The 14907-nt window shown below is 35.7% G+C and overlaps 1 long non-coding RNA gene across 1 annotated transcript; it reads right to left on the bottom strand.

Moving 5' to 3' along the window:
* Nucleotides 1-2310: 2310 nt before the first annotated feature.
* LOC134757863 (uncharacterized) lies at nt 2311-14633 on the bottom strand. The gene is made up of 4 exons (XR_010132408.1): nt 14541-14633; nt 13806-13852; nt 12604-12705; nt 2311-3236 (listed from the first exon to the last, which is right to left on the bottom strand). It is a non-coding gene; the product is annotated as an uncharacterized lncRNA (long non-coding RNA).
* Nucleotides 14634-14907: the final 274 nt, after the last annotated feature.

Below are 14907 nucleotides of genomic sequence, written 5' to 3'. Positions count from 1 at the left end.
CTTGAATTTCTCCTCAGAAAATGGGTTTTTCTTTTCTATCACATCATCAGGCTACAAATTTACCAAACTTGTATGATCTGCTTCCCTTTTAAACATAAATTTCAACTCCAAATCATACCTTTCTGAATAAATAAAACTGAATGTTTTTAACAGTACCCAAGTCACTTCTTGAATGTTTTGCTCCTTAGAAATTTATTGCACCAGATGCCCTAAATCATCTCTCTCAAGTTCAAAGTTCCACAAATCTTTAGGGCAGGGGAAAAATGCTGCCAGTCTCTTTGCTAAAGTATAACAAGAGTCACCTTTGCTTCAGTTCCCAACAAGTTCCTCATCTCCATCTGAGACCACTTCAGCCTGGACTTTATTGTCCATATCACTGTCAGTATTTTGGTCAGAGCCACTCAATAAGTCTCTAGGAAGTTCCAAACTACCATGTCGTTTTTTTTTCTATAAAACTAGAAATAAACTATTTAATAATTCATATGAAACTCCAAACAGCCAAAATAGCCAAAGTAATCTTAATCACAAAGAACAAAGCCAGAGGCATCATGTTTGCTGACTTCCAAATATACTATCAGGTGATGGTAACCAAAATAGCATGGTACTGGTGCCAGAACAGCATGGTACTGGTACAAAAACAGACACATAGACCAATGGAACGGAACAGAGAACCCAGAAATAAAGCTGCACACCTACAGATATTTGATCTTTAACAAAGTTAAGAAAAATAACCAACAGGGAAAAGACTACTCTGTATTCAATAACTGGTGTGGGCTAGTTGGGTAGCCGTATGTAGAAGAATGAAACTCAACCCCACCTTTCACCATATAAAAAAATTAACTGAGGTTGGATTAAAGATTTAAACACAAGACCTCAAACTACAAGAATCCTAGGAAACGCCATTCTGGACATTGGCCTTGGGAAATAATTTATGACTAAGTCCTCAAAAGCAATTGCAACCAAAACAAAAATTGACAAGTGGGATCTAATTAAATTAAAGAGCTCTACACAGCAAAATAAATTATCAACAGAGAAAACAGGCAACCTACAGAATGAGATAAAATACTCACAAACTACACTTCCAATAAAGGTCCCAATACCCCAAATCTATAAGAAAATTAAACAAATTAATAAGCATAAAACAAATAACATGAACACAAGTGAACAAAAGACATGAATAGACACCTCTCAGAAGAAGACATAAAAGTGGTTTACAAACATATAAAAAATTCTCCACATCACTAATCATCAGAGAAATGCAAATCACTGCAATGAGGTTCCATCTCACATCAGTCAGAATGGATATTATTAAAACATCAAAAAATAACAGATGCTGGCAAGGCTATGGAGAAAAGGGAATGCTTGCACACTTTCAGTGAAAATCTAAATTAGTTCAGCCACTATGGAAAGTAGTTTGGAGATTTTTTAAAGACTTTAAAAGGGAACTACAATTTGACCCAGCAATCCCATTACTGATTATGTATCTAAAAGAAAACAAATTGTTTTAGCAAGAATACATAGGCTCTCATATGTGCCTCACAGTCCTATTCACAATAGCAGCCATGAAATCAACCTAGGTGCCCATTAATGGTGGAATGGATAAAGAAAACATAGCAAATATACATGATGGAACACTACACAGCCATAAAAAGAACAAAATCATGTCCTTTGCAGCAACACAGATGTAGCTGGAGGCCATTATCCTAAGCAGATTAATGCAGTAACAGAAAACTAAATACAGTCTTTTCTCAATTATAAATTGGAGCTAAATATTAGGTACTCATAAACATACAGATGGCAACAATAGACACTGGGAACAGCTAGCAGGTGGAGTGAAGGAGGAGTAGAGGCAAGGGCTGAAAAACCTGCTTTTGTGTACTATGTTTAGTACCTTGGTAAATGGGATCACTTATACCCCAAACCTTAGCATCAGACAATATATCCAAGTAACAAAGCAGCACATATGCCCCATGAATCTAAAATAAATATTGAAAAAACTCTGATATTCCTTATAAATACAAAGCAAAGAAAAAAATCCTCAATCAAATACTAGCAAAATAAACCCAATAACTTTAAATAGGATTACACAACATGACCAAGTAGGATTTATCCCAGATACACAAATATGCTTCAACAATGGAAAATCAATTAATAAAATATGTATATTAATAAAATAAAGGATCAAAAAGGATTGTCATGACAATAGTTGTAGAAAAATCTTTGGAGAAAATCCAACACTCATTCATATTAAAAAACCTATGACACTTAACAAAAAATATGACACTTAAAACACAAGCAACATGAGAAAAATATTGTTAAATTGGACTTCATTAAAATTAAAGGCTTTTGATCTACAAAATACACCACTTATAAAGGGGAAAACCAATGTATAGCAGGAACCAAAATATTTTCACATTGTATGTCTGATAAGGACTTATGCATAATATATAAAGAACTGTTGCAACTAAAAAATCAAAAGACAAATAACTCAATTAAAAAATGAGCAAGTAATTTGAAAGACTTTATGCCAAGGAAGATATACAAATAGCCAATAGGCACATGAAAATATGCTGACTGTTATTAGCCATTAGGGAAATGCAAATCACAATCGTAATGAGATGAAACTTCACAAATACCAGAATAACTATAATAAAAAAGACAGATAATAACAAGTGTTGTTGAGGATGTAAAAGAATTAGAACTCTCATACATTGCTTCTCAGAATGTAAAACAGTTTCTTTGAAAAACAGTTTAGAAATTCTGCATAAAATCAAACATAGAGCTGCCATATGACCCAGAAATTCTACTTGTAGGAATATACCCAAGAGAACTGACCATGTCTGTTCTATTTGTTCACACAAATACTTATACATTAATGTTCATAGTAGCATTATTCATAATAGACCAAAAGTGAAAATAATTCAAGCATCCATTAACTGATGAGTGTGTAAATAAAATGTATTTTTAAATCTAGAATTAAAACCTTGAATGTCAATACTCAAAAATTTCTATTTTAAAATATATATGGTTATCCATTTCATTATATTTTCTGCAGTTTTATTCCACCCATATGTGGAAAAGATAAATTGTATGAGAAAAGAGGACAGAGTTCATAAAGAAAGACTAGTGTTCCACAAAACCCTTAAATTCACTAGAAGAGAAGGTCCTTGACTCAGCGACCATGAAGAAGAGTCCAATCAAGCCACTTGAAATTCTTAAACTTTTCTTCTTGCCACCTGTTTTGGATAAAATGCAAACGAATATTGCTTATCTAGGTTCTCTGTAGTCATTCAACATAGGTTCACCAAGTTAAAAGTTTTAATTCTAGATTTTAGACTCTGAGAAATGCAAATCAAAACCACAATGAGATACTAACACCAGTCAGAATGGCTATTATCAAAAATAAAAAAATGAAAGATGCTGGCAAGGTTGTAGAGAAAAAGGGATGCTTATACACAGTTGGTGGGAGTGTAAATTAGTTCATCCATTGTGGAAGACAGGGTGGTGATTCTTCAAAGACCTAAAGAAAGGAATACCACTTAACCCAGTAATCCCATTACCTGTACTAGTCTGTTCTTATGCTGTTAATAAAGATGTATCTGAGACTGGGTAAATTATAAAGAAAAGAGGTTTAATGGACTCACAGTTCCACATGGCTGGGGAGGCCTCACAATCATGGCAGAAAGAGAATGAGGATCAAAGTCACATCTTACATGGAGGCAGGCAAGAGAGAACTTGTTAACTTGTGCAGGGCAACTCCCATTTATAAAACCATCGGATCTCATGAGATCTATTCACTATCAGGAGAACAGCATGGGAAAGACCTGCCCCCATGATTCAATTGTCTCCCACTGGGTCCCTCTCATGACACATGGGAATTACGGGAGCTATAATTCAAGATGAGATTTGGGTGGGGTAACAGCCAAACCTTATCAATACCCAAAGGAATATAAATTACTCTATTATAAAGACACCTGCATGCATATCTTCATTGCAGTACTATTCACAAAGCAAAGACATGGAATCAATCTAAATGCCCATCAGTGATAGACTGGATAAAGAAAATATGGTACATATTCATCCTGGAATACTATGCAGCCGTAAAAAGAATGAGATCATGTCCTTTTTAGGGACATTATGGAGCTGGAGGCCATTATCCTTAGCCAACTAATGTAGAGACAGAAAACCAAATACCACATGTTCTCACTTATAAGGGGGAGCTAAATGATGAGCACATATGGACACAGAGGGTAACAACATCCATGGGGCTTTTTACAGGCTAGAGGGTAGAGGGAGAGGATCAGGAAAAATAACTAATGGGTATTAGGCTTAATACCAGGGTGATGAAATAATCTGTACAATAAACCCCCAAGACACAAATTTACCAATGTATCAAACCTGCACTTGTACTCGTGAACTTAAAATAAAAGTTAAAAGAAAAGTCTAAGAGTTCATTAAACATGGTAAAGAGCAAAGAAGATTATAAGTAGATTAACAGTGGATAGAGAGATAATGATCAAAACTAATTTTAATAAGTAATTGAACCATTGGTTGTTTCTTCTCAACTTCCTTTCTGGAATATAGACTTTATGAGGGCAAGCCCCATGACATTTATAAAATTATCTCAATAACCCTCTTACCTTGGAGGTGGGCACTCTAATAAATAAATTGATGAAAGGCGAAGAAAAATGAAAAAGCAATGTGTTTGAAGAAGTGACTGTGTTTCTCTGTGTGTGTGTGCATGTGTGTGTGCAGAATCTGTAGGATGTTATGAGCTTATTGATTAGCTTATTGATTATTAGAATGGGAAAGAAAATTTAGGGTCAGATTAAAATGGGCCTTGAATTATAATTATCACATTGGATATGTTTATCATTTGTAGAAAATTTGAAGTCATTTCAGGTGATTTAGCCATGATGTTTTTATTCTCTTCTTCTTTAAACTTACAATGTGATATAAAAAGTAAGGGGCCTCTCACTCAAATCACAGTGAAATTTTTAAATCTTCCTTGCCTAAAAATTAGTTGATATCAGACTTTGAAAACTTGCTTGTCATTTAACCCTTCATCTTCTATTCTCCTTAAACAGTTAACCATGTCTTTAGACACGAGTCTATACCTTGAATTAAAACAGAAGGAAAATTATCAATTTTCACCAGATCCAGAATTTTCTATTCTGAAAGTGGTAAAATGAACAGGAACTCCTTTTCCATTCCATTTAGTTACAATGTAAGCTAATTTGAATTATATGGATTTTAGTTAGCTCCATATGTTATATGAATAAATTCTCGATTTGTGTGTAAAACTCGAAATCATCTTTCAAATATTGCCATCTGGAGGCATTGTAAACTTTGTTTATGCCATTGCCTTGTGCAGGTATTATTTGAGTTTGTAAACACCGTTATTAATTATTTTTCATCTGGATCGATTTTGATTTGCATGAGGTTTTACTAATGTGTTCCCATACAAAACACACAATTACTCTTCACATCATATAGTTCTGGGCACCACGTCAAATATGTGAGAAAAATTTCCCCAAATGTATTCTATATATGGGTTCAACTACTACCACATGTTGTTTCAGCACTATATTGAATTAGTAAATTCTCTGTGAAATGTCATCTATTTCTACACATGTGCCCCTCGGGACATCTGTCCTATTTGTCAATACCACAATCTGGGCATCTGTCAAAATTACAGGCTATACCGACGTTTAGGCCCCTACATTGATTGGCTCTATCACAGGGTATGTAAAATAAACAAAGTTTAAAACATCATCAAAATGGGACCATATGTCTAAACCTATCTCATGACCCTTAGCAGAAGGAATGAGTGTTACTACGAATTGTCCCGTCTTTCCGGGAACCTGAACTAGACACAGTAAAGAAGTCTCTTGCTAAATAAATGGGTCCTTCTGGCTCTACAATAGGTCAATGTAGATATTAGTCTGCTACCTTATGTGTTCTTTTTATTTTCTGGCAGCTGACAAATAAAATTACCTCAAACTCTAAGATGAGAAAACTAAAGTTTGAAAATCCAAATTTCTTATGCCATCTTTGAAGGAATTGCAAATGTCTTAAGCCATCTCTGAATGAATGACATTCAGAAACAGCAAAATATTGACATCCTTACCTTCAAGTGTCCCTGTTATCTTCAAGCAACCCTGTTCCAACAGCGAAATTTTAGCCCTGTGAAACAATCCCCAGGGACTGTGAAAATATGAATTGATTTTAAAGGATGGCTGGTTAGCTGACAGGGTCTCTGCTTTCCAAAGCATTGCCAATTCAGTGTTGAACTGCTCATAGGGGTTATTTTAAACTAACCCAACTGATGGTATAACAGTCTTAGGGTTTCTGAACCAACTTGCTTATATGAGCAAGGAATGAAATTATAAGACAGACACAGAGGAATTCTAAAAATTCCTTGTGGACAAAGAGGAGTTGGGCAGAGAAAAGCTTGTGCACTCACTCTTTCAGACTGTGTGAAAAGAAATGAAGTCCTTTTTTACTTTTATTTTATTTTCAAGTCATTATTTTTCAATTGTACTCCTTTGGTTGCTAGTGAAGTAAATATTGTTCCCAAGTGACTTTAATTTCCCCAAATTACAGGAACTATAAATAAACATTCACAAACTTTGCATTTATATTATCAAGTAAGATATTTTTATACAATCATCTTTAAATTGGGTTTGTTTATTTGAATACATTTCATGAACATCTTAGTTCAGCTTAGCATTTTAATGCTACTGAAATGTTTTATCAGAAATAATGGGCCTAATTATGAACTCATGATAGGTCACCAATTTCTGGATTTTCTCCCAAATCACCATCAAGTCTGTGAAAAGAGCTGTTGAATCATTTGTTTTTAAACATAAACCAAGCAAACCTTTCTAGGAACTGAAAACTATATTTTCCCATTAATGTGATCATTTCAGGAATTTTGCTAAATAGGGGGTCAATATAAACCAACAAAAATTACCCATACTCACCATCAAGAGATAGTCGTGGTAACTTATTTTTGTATTTCCTTCAATTCTTTTCTAAGCTTTTCTTTTTCAACTTTTATTTTAGAATTGGGGGTATGCATGCAGGTTAGCTGCAAAGGTATATTGAGTGATGTTGAGGTTTAGAGTATGAATAAATCTTTCACCGAGGTAGTGGGCATAAGATCCAAAAAATAGTTTTTTGGCCCTTGCCTCTCACCCTCTTTCCATCCTCTAGTAGTCCCCAGTGACTATCCTTTCCACCATTATGACCATGAATACACAATAGTTAGCTCCTGCTTATAAGTGAGAACATGCAGTATTTGGTTCTGTTTCCATGTTATCTTGCTTGGGATGATGGCCTCCATATGCATCCATTTTGCTGCAAATAACCTAATTTGGTTCTTTTTTATGGCTGTGTAGAATTCCAGTGGTATACATGAGCCACTTTTTCCTTATCTACCAGAAGATATTTTTAATAACTACTTTAGTGGAGAATGAAATCACCTTTGGTCAGAAAAGATGGACTCTCAGCAAAATTTTAGAAAGAGATACAGAAGGAGATTTGGAGCATGTGAAAATGCATAAAATAAGAACACCATTGTCATAATCTAAATTGCAGGTTAACCAGATTGCCAGCAGATCCAATTTATTTTGATTTACAAGAAGTAACATACGTTTCCCATCAGATTATTGGCAAAAATGTATTTATTGCCAACCTTGGCCACATTTTGTCTTTGAGTTTTCTTGATAAAGTTCAGGTGTTGAAAATGGAGTAGGGGTAAGAGGAACAATCTCAAAATCAGAAAGCAAAATGAATTTCTCTTTGTTTTTAAATCTGCCCTTGGGACAGGCCTGAGTTTTTGGGCATAGTAGGTTCAACAGTGGATCTCCAAAGATATGTTCAACTGGAATCTCAGAATGTAACTTTATTTGGCATAAGAATCTTTGTAGATGTAATTAAGGTTAGCATCTCAATTTGAGGTCATGCTGGATTGAGATAAGCATGAAATCCACCAATGAGTGTCCTTATAAGAGACAGAAAAGGAGAATACAAAGAAACATAGGGAATAATGACATATGAAGACAAAAGTAGAGACTGGAGTTATGCTGCCATCAGCCAAGCAATGCCTGGGGCCACCAAAAGCTGGAAGAGGCAAGGAAGAATTAACATTTTTCCCTAGGGCTTTTGGAAGGAACACGGTCCTCTGACACTTTGATTCCAAACTTCTGGTTTCTACAACTGTGAGAGAATAAATATCTGTTGTTTTAAGTCACCAGCTTGGATGTAAATTATTATGGCAGCCTTACAAAACTAGAAGACTAGATATGTGCTCTTATTGTTAAACCCAACCAACCAACCAACCAACAGACAAACAGCATCCAACATGATCTAATGTTTTCTTCATACCCCTCATGATGAAAGGAAGGTACATAGAAAGAACTGGAATTGTCCTGAGTTAGTCCACTCACTGACACTGTAGCCCAAACTTGAGGGGAACCATCCAAATCATAGTGAGTAGGTCACAGGAGGATGTCACATGTCACAGGAGGATACTAATCCCACCATTCACAATGTCTTTGCCCAGGGAATGGGGTCTGTTATGAGGCATTATACCACCTGGGCCTACACTAGGCAGGGATTGGCCTGAAAGCACATCCTTCATGTATCTTCTGCTGCCTGTAGCATGTATGATGCACTCAAATTCTTAAGAGTCCGTGGCTTTGCATACAGATATAAGGTTTTTTATATAAAGGAAGGATAATGAGGATGTTATTAAAGCCACACTGTCCCAGGCTAGGACACAATTTGAGAACCCAGCACTGCACATCTGAGCCTAAACACAAAAATTGGCCATCCTCTGTCAAGCCAGTCAACAAGATGTTACAGGCTGCAGTTGTTATGTGGGACTTAAAGACAGAACATTTTCAGTGGCAAGGCTTAAATAGGAAAATGTTTGGGAGGCCGAGGTGGGCAGATCACAAGGTCAGGAGATTGAGACCATCCTGGCCAACAAGGTGAAACCCCATCTCTACTTAAAAAAAAAAAAAATACAAAAAATTAGCCAGGCGTGGTGGTGGGCACCTGTAGTCCCAGCTACTCGGGAGGCTGAGGCAGGAGAATGGCGTGAACCTGGGAGGTGGAGCTTGCAGTGAGCCGAAGTCGCACCACTGCACTCCAGCCTGGGCAACAGAGCCAGACTCTGTCTCAAAAAAAAAAAGAAAGAAAGAAAAAGAAAAAATAGGAAAATGTTCGTTGAAATCTTGCTGAGGTCTTAGAATGCAATCTGACTAAAATCATAAATAAATACATAAACAAGCAAACAAACAAATTATCCCTGCCCCTGAAAAGCAGTCAATCAGAAGTTCTTTGTGCTACACTCCTACTAAAAGGAGATAATAGCTAATTGGTATTTACCCTCATGGTAAAAATTCCCTTAGTGCCTTCAGAAAATATTACCATTTACCTAAGAGAGAGTTCAACAAGTGCTCTAGGATGCAAGTGGAGGCAACACTGGCTGAAGAACTATTGTGTCCTGCCTCAGCATCTGCTCTCCTACTTCTGTGAAAGACGATGCAGCTGTCCTGATACTCTGGCTATTTCTACAGAGGAGACACAACTAACTGATGGTCTTATCCTTCTTTCATGTATAATATGCATAAGAGGAGATTTTACATATTTTGTGTATTAAAGGGCTTTGACCATGCACTTCATTTCCAAGGTGACAGTAGTTACCTTGTGAAATGATAATGAAACCACAACAAAAGTCAGCAGTGAGGATTAGCAAAGAAAAAACTGGGACCAGGAGTGGAGGTGCTGATTGATGTAATGTAGTCACCATGTACATGTTGCTATGGAAATTATGCAAAAATGAAAGAAAAAAGGAACTAAGTAGTTGTATTGAGAAGATAGAAATGACATGACATGTCTCTGGTAACATTATTGAAGAGACTTCTTCCATTTCCTGAGACAAGCATCTAGAATAGTTAAAAATGGGAAATTAAGGGGTTCAGTCAGAAGATTAAGTTAGCATTACAAATCTCTCACGTAATAAGAATCAGCATCTCTCCCCAGTCTCCTGATGAAACTTTTTGGCACTGTGTTTACATCTCAAGTTCAGAAAGCTCACTTGCAATCCTCATGACTAAGCTAATTTCACTGACTTGGTTAAAAAGATATTTTCCATTTTTTTTAACAGCACAGTCTTTGCTAAAGAATGGCTCCCAGGGTTTAATCTCTTACCCTAATTCAAATCACACAGTCCATAATTTCCTGGTATCCAAACAAATTCAGTGGGCAGGCATGAACAAAATTTGGCCATAAACACTAGTAATCGCCATTTTGTTTCAAGCCTTAATAAGAGATTGTGGCTACAATGCTACTTGCCAATGGAGAGAAGTCCTCATATCAACCTCGGCAGTGGATATGATTTATTTAAAAAAGAAAGAAACCAGGAGTCATCTGGGTAAAATTAACTGCCTGTGGTATGAACTTTGATCAGCCTACCAGAACCACAATCTAGCACCAAAATCCTTGGGTAAATCGAAAACATTAGAATAAAAAATAAAGAAAATACAGGCAAAGAGAGAGAAAGCAAAACTATTCTAAAGCTCATGTCAGAGTTAATAGTCTTTAGCAGTGAAAAAAACCTTTTTTTCATTGAGGGTTAATTAGTTGCTTCACTTTCCCTTATCTAGAAAAGATTGCTGTAGTAATTATTATTAACACTCTTAATAATAACGGTAACCAGTAATAATAATTGAGCCTTTTTACATCCCAGGGTTAGTATTATAATTGGTGCCTTATGTATTAACTCTTCTGATCCTCACCAGAGGAAGCTCACAAAGGTAACTAACTGGCTAAGCCTCTCATAGGCAGTAGATGATACAGCCTGAAGAACCCAGATGGTTCAGCTCCTGAATCGTTCTTCTTACCATTATGTTCTGCCACGTCTCACATAACCAGTGGGAATCCACACAGCAGATGACCCTTAACTTTGTTCTGTAAAAATTCCGTAGTAGGTAAAATAAGCTATCACCCAAGGGGTTTCTCTACTCTCCAACACAGAAAATGGACATTAGCCTAGTGATACCAAAATGCTACTGTTCTTCATGGGAAATCCTAGCCAGTTGAAACCATTAAAGGGGACAAATGTCACTGAGCATCTACTGGATGCCAGACATTATTTCATGCATTTCAATGTGATTTATCTCACTTAGTCAAAAAAATATATATATGGTAAATTTGAAGAATGGTTAAAGAAGTGGGTGAACAGCCTTGGCATTTTCTCAACACTATAATTTTTTTGGTTGTTTACTTTGTTTTTTCTTGTAATTAAGTAATAATAAAAAGTTCAATAACAACAGCTCACTTTTTTGAAGAATGGTTAAAGAAGTGGGTGAGCAGCCTTGGCATTTTCTCAACACTATAATTTTTTTGATTGTTTACTTTGTTTTTTTCTTGTAATTAAGTAATAATAAAAAGTTCAATAACTACAGCTCATTTTTTTTTTTTTTTGAGACAGAGTCTCGCTCTGTCCCCCAGGATGGAGTGCACTGGTGAGATCTCAGCTCACTGCAAGCTCCACCTTCCGGGTTCACACCATTCTCCTGCCTCAGCCTCCCGAGTAGCTGGGACTACAGGCGTCTGCCACCATGCCTGGCTAATTTTTTGTAATTTTTTTAGTAGAGACGGGGTTTCATCATGTTAGCCAGGATGGTCTCGATCTCCTGACCTCGTGATCCGCCTGCCTCAGCCTCCCAAAGTGCTGGGATTATAGGTGTGAGCCACCGTGCCCAGCCAACAACAGCTCACTTTCAAAATGTATGTTACTCTTTAGAATGTACTCAATCACTAGTTTTTGCTATGTGCGAGTTGTTCTTATAGTGGCCAGAGTCTCTCTTCAAATAGGTGATAAAATATCTTAAAGTATGTGAATATTCATATGTCTCAAGTTCAGTTAACAAATATAATTAGATTAAGCCTTGATATTTCTAATAGACTTCTCTAATAAATGTATTTTCTTAATTTCTACTATTATTAATGCTTTTTATTTAAAATTCAGGATGTAATACATAAGAAACAAATATAACTAGATAGAGCCTTCATATTTCTAAGAGTTTTCTCTAATATATAAATTTCCTTAATTTCTACCACTATTAATGCTTATTTAAAATTAAGCATGTGATAACTATTTGTTGCCACCTCATACAAAATAAAATAATGTAATATTAGTTATGCTTATTGTGCATGTGCTTTGTGTTGACTTACTGTGTAAGTTGTCTAGTAGCTCCGTTAGCTCCCACTTGCCAAACTATGTAGTCATACCAATTTTTTTTTCAGATGGATAAAGGGAGGCAGGAGGGTTTTGTAACCACAGAGTTAGTCATCAGAGGTGAACAGGACCAAGATTTGAACCTGACAGTTTTTCTTCAGAGTTGGAAATCTTAATCTCCATACGTACTTGAGGTTTTGGGATCCTCACCAAATTTTCAATTATCTAACTTAAATACAGACAATGTGAAGGTCACAAAATTACTTTCAGTTATCTCTAAGATAAATCTCAGATAAATAAGCAATTTTTCAGCAGATGAAATATAATCAAAACAAGAGATTACGTACCTTCTGGTCCTGTTGCCAAGAGATCACTGGTTTCCCCCAAGGCTTGATCTATTCATGAGGGCAGACGTTGGAATACTTTGAATTTCTCCACATCTAGGTAAGCTTCGGGATGCATTATGGCAACCAGAATAATTTTATTCAAGAATAGGAAAGGCCAGCTAGTTTAGCACACTTAGACATGAAATTTACTATTATCATATTTACTTCAATCTTATTTCTTTTCTATTTTAATTTACAGATAGAAATTATGCAGTAGTTTTATAGGCTGACCTGTGTAAACTCCTTGTCATAATTTTTTAATACAGTCCTGAGGATTCTATACAATAATGTAATTGAGTTGCCTGCCACTCAATAAGTAATTGGCCTTCAGGTTTCTCTTAATGATGGTAAATAAGACGTTACGATTTCCTTTGTTTTCTGTAAGATATTTAATAATGAAAGTCTCAATCTACCACAATGTTTAACTTTGGGAAACAAGATCTGAAAAGAATATACTCTTAAAAACTTAAATGTTGAATTATTCCTTCACATGTAATGTCCTGACACTTATTTTTCTACCAGCATACAGGGAGTAAATATTCAAAATGATTGCATAAGTGTATACAAACTAGAGGCTAGGAACTGGTAAGCCTTGTCCAGATGACAAGACACTCTTTGCTAAAATTAACATTCTCTCTCACCTCAGAGGTTTCATCATTGCTATTGTTGTCGATATTGCTGTTAATTAAAACTGTATTCTGTAAATTACCAGTGAGAGTGAGTGGTTTTAATATTACTTTAGTGTCCACATAGAAATTCTTCAGTGATGAGAAGATAAGACCCCAAAAGATTGCTCACTGTACAGGGACTCTTGGCTAGCTAAAAAAAAAAAAAATGCTAAATATTTCCATTGCTGAGATGTAAACGAAGAATTCCCAAACATTTGAGGTATCTGTTTAATGTCTAAAATAAGAAGTTGAAACCTTTCACTAACAACTTGTGCTGTGAAACACGTAAGTTTAAGTGAGTAATTCAACAGTTACTGTTTGGATTTACATAGAAAGACTTTTGCCTAAGCCTGTGCTGAACACATACCAAAACAATTATGCCTAGCACGTACACAGTGATAAGAATGTTTTCTTTTGGCATCCACTAGAGGAGAAACTTAGAGCAGCACCACTTTCTACTGCTACCCTTGGGTCCATGCTGCGGTAGTTATTTACCTGAATTGTCCTCGGAGTAACTGCATTTCCTTGTATATGAAATGGACCTAAAGTAATGGATTTGCCCGTTAGTGAATAATATTAGAAACAGTTTCAATTGTAATGCAATTCCTGATCAGTTCCATACAATTTCTGCATAGAAACACAACTGAAAGAAAAATGACAACTAATCAACCAGTAAAACTGCAATAAATACTTTTCAGGTGAGAAAACGTCAAAAGAGTGTGGATTTGGAAGTCCTTCCATTGTGCTAATTATAGATCTTTTTTATCTCTCTGAACACTTGTCAATAGTCATTAGGTTTATATAATTTTCTCTTTTTAATGCATCAAAAAGTCACCAAATAGGAAGAAGTAAATCTGTATAACAGGACATCTAACAATTGGTTTTAAAATACATAACCTACAGTCTAAAATAAAGAAGAAATATATACATGTGAAGCTTTTTTTTGACTGACTATATTATAAAATATGCTAAAATTGTACTGCAAATGAACTCTCCTCACCTCCCAAATAATAACAAAACATACAGTGAAACAAAATTGTACAAGTTTATATTAAAGCTCTCAAATTTAAACTAAGCATAAAAACTGAGCAATTTATCTTGGGATTCCTAAAAAAAAAAATGAATCTAACAAAATTCACATTGATGATACCCGACGTGTTGTCATAATATAACAGTCAAAGTTTACTCTCTGAAGAAATATCAAGTTTTAAAAATAAATAGGAACAATACCAGGCATCATCTAAAGTCCAGTTTCTAGTTTTCTCAGCACCATGGGTAACTTTTGTAAGAAATGAGATAATCCTGTAGTCCCAGCTATTCGGGTGGGATGAGGCAGGAGGATGGCGTGAACCCGGGAGGCGGAGCTTGCAGTGAGCGGAGATCGCGCCACTGCATTCCGGCCCGGGTGAAAGAGCGAGACTCCGTCTCAAAAAAAAAGAAATGAGATAATTAGATTTACTGTAAATGAAATTTTGATGAAGTGCTATTGAAGTATAATATTCTATGAAATCCCTTGTTGTCTTGAAAGGAGCTAAATGACAACTGCTTGATTATCATGGGACAAAGGATAACTTTAGGTTTTTTTCTTCTAAATTGT

Source organism: Gorilla gorilla, chromosome 22, assembly GCF_029281585.2.
Source record: "Gorilla gorilla gorilla isolate KB3781 chromosome 22, NHGRI_mGorGor1-v2.1_pri, whole genome shotgun sequence".
Lineage (NCBI taxonomy): Eukaryota > Metazoa > Chordata > Mammalia > Primates > Hominidae > Gorilla > Gorilla gorilla.
Note: the sequence above shows the minus strand (reverse complement) of the source record. Positions and strands in the feature narration are given on the sequence as shown.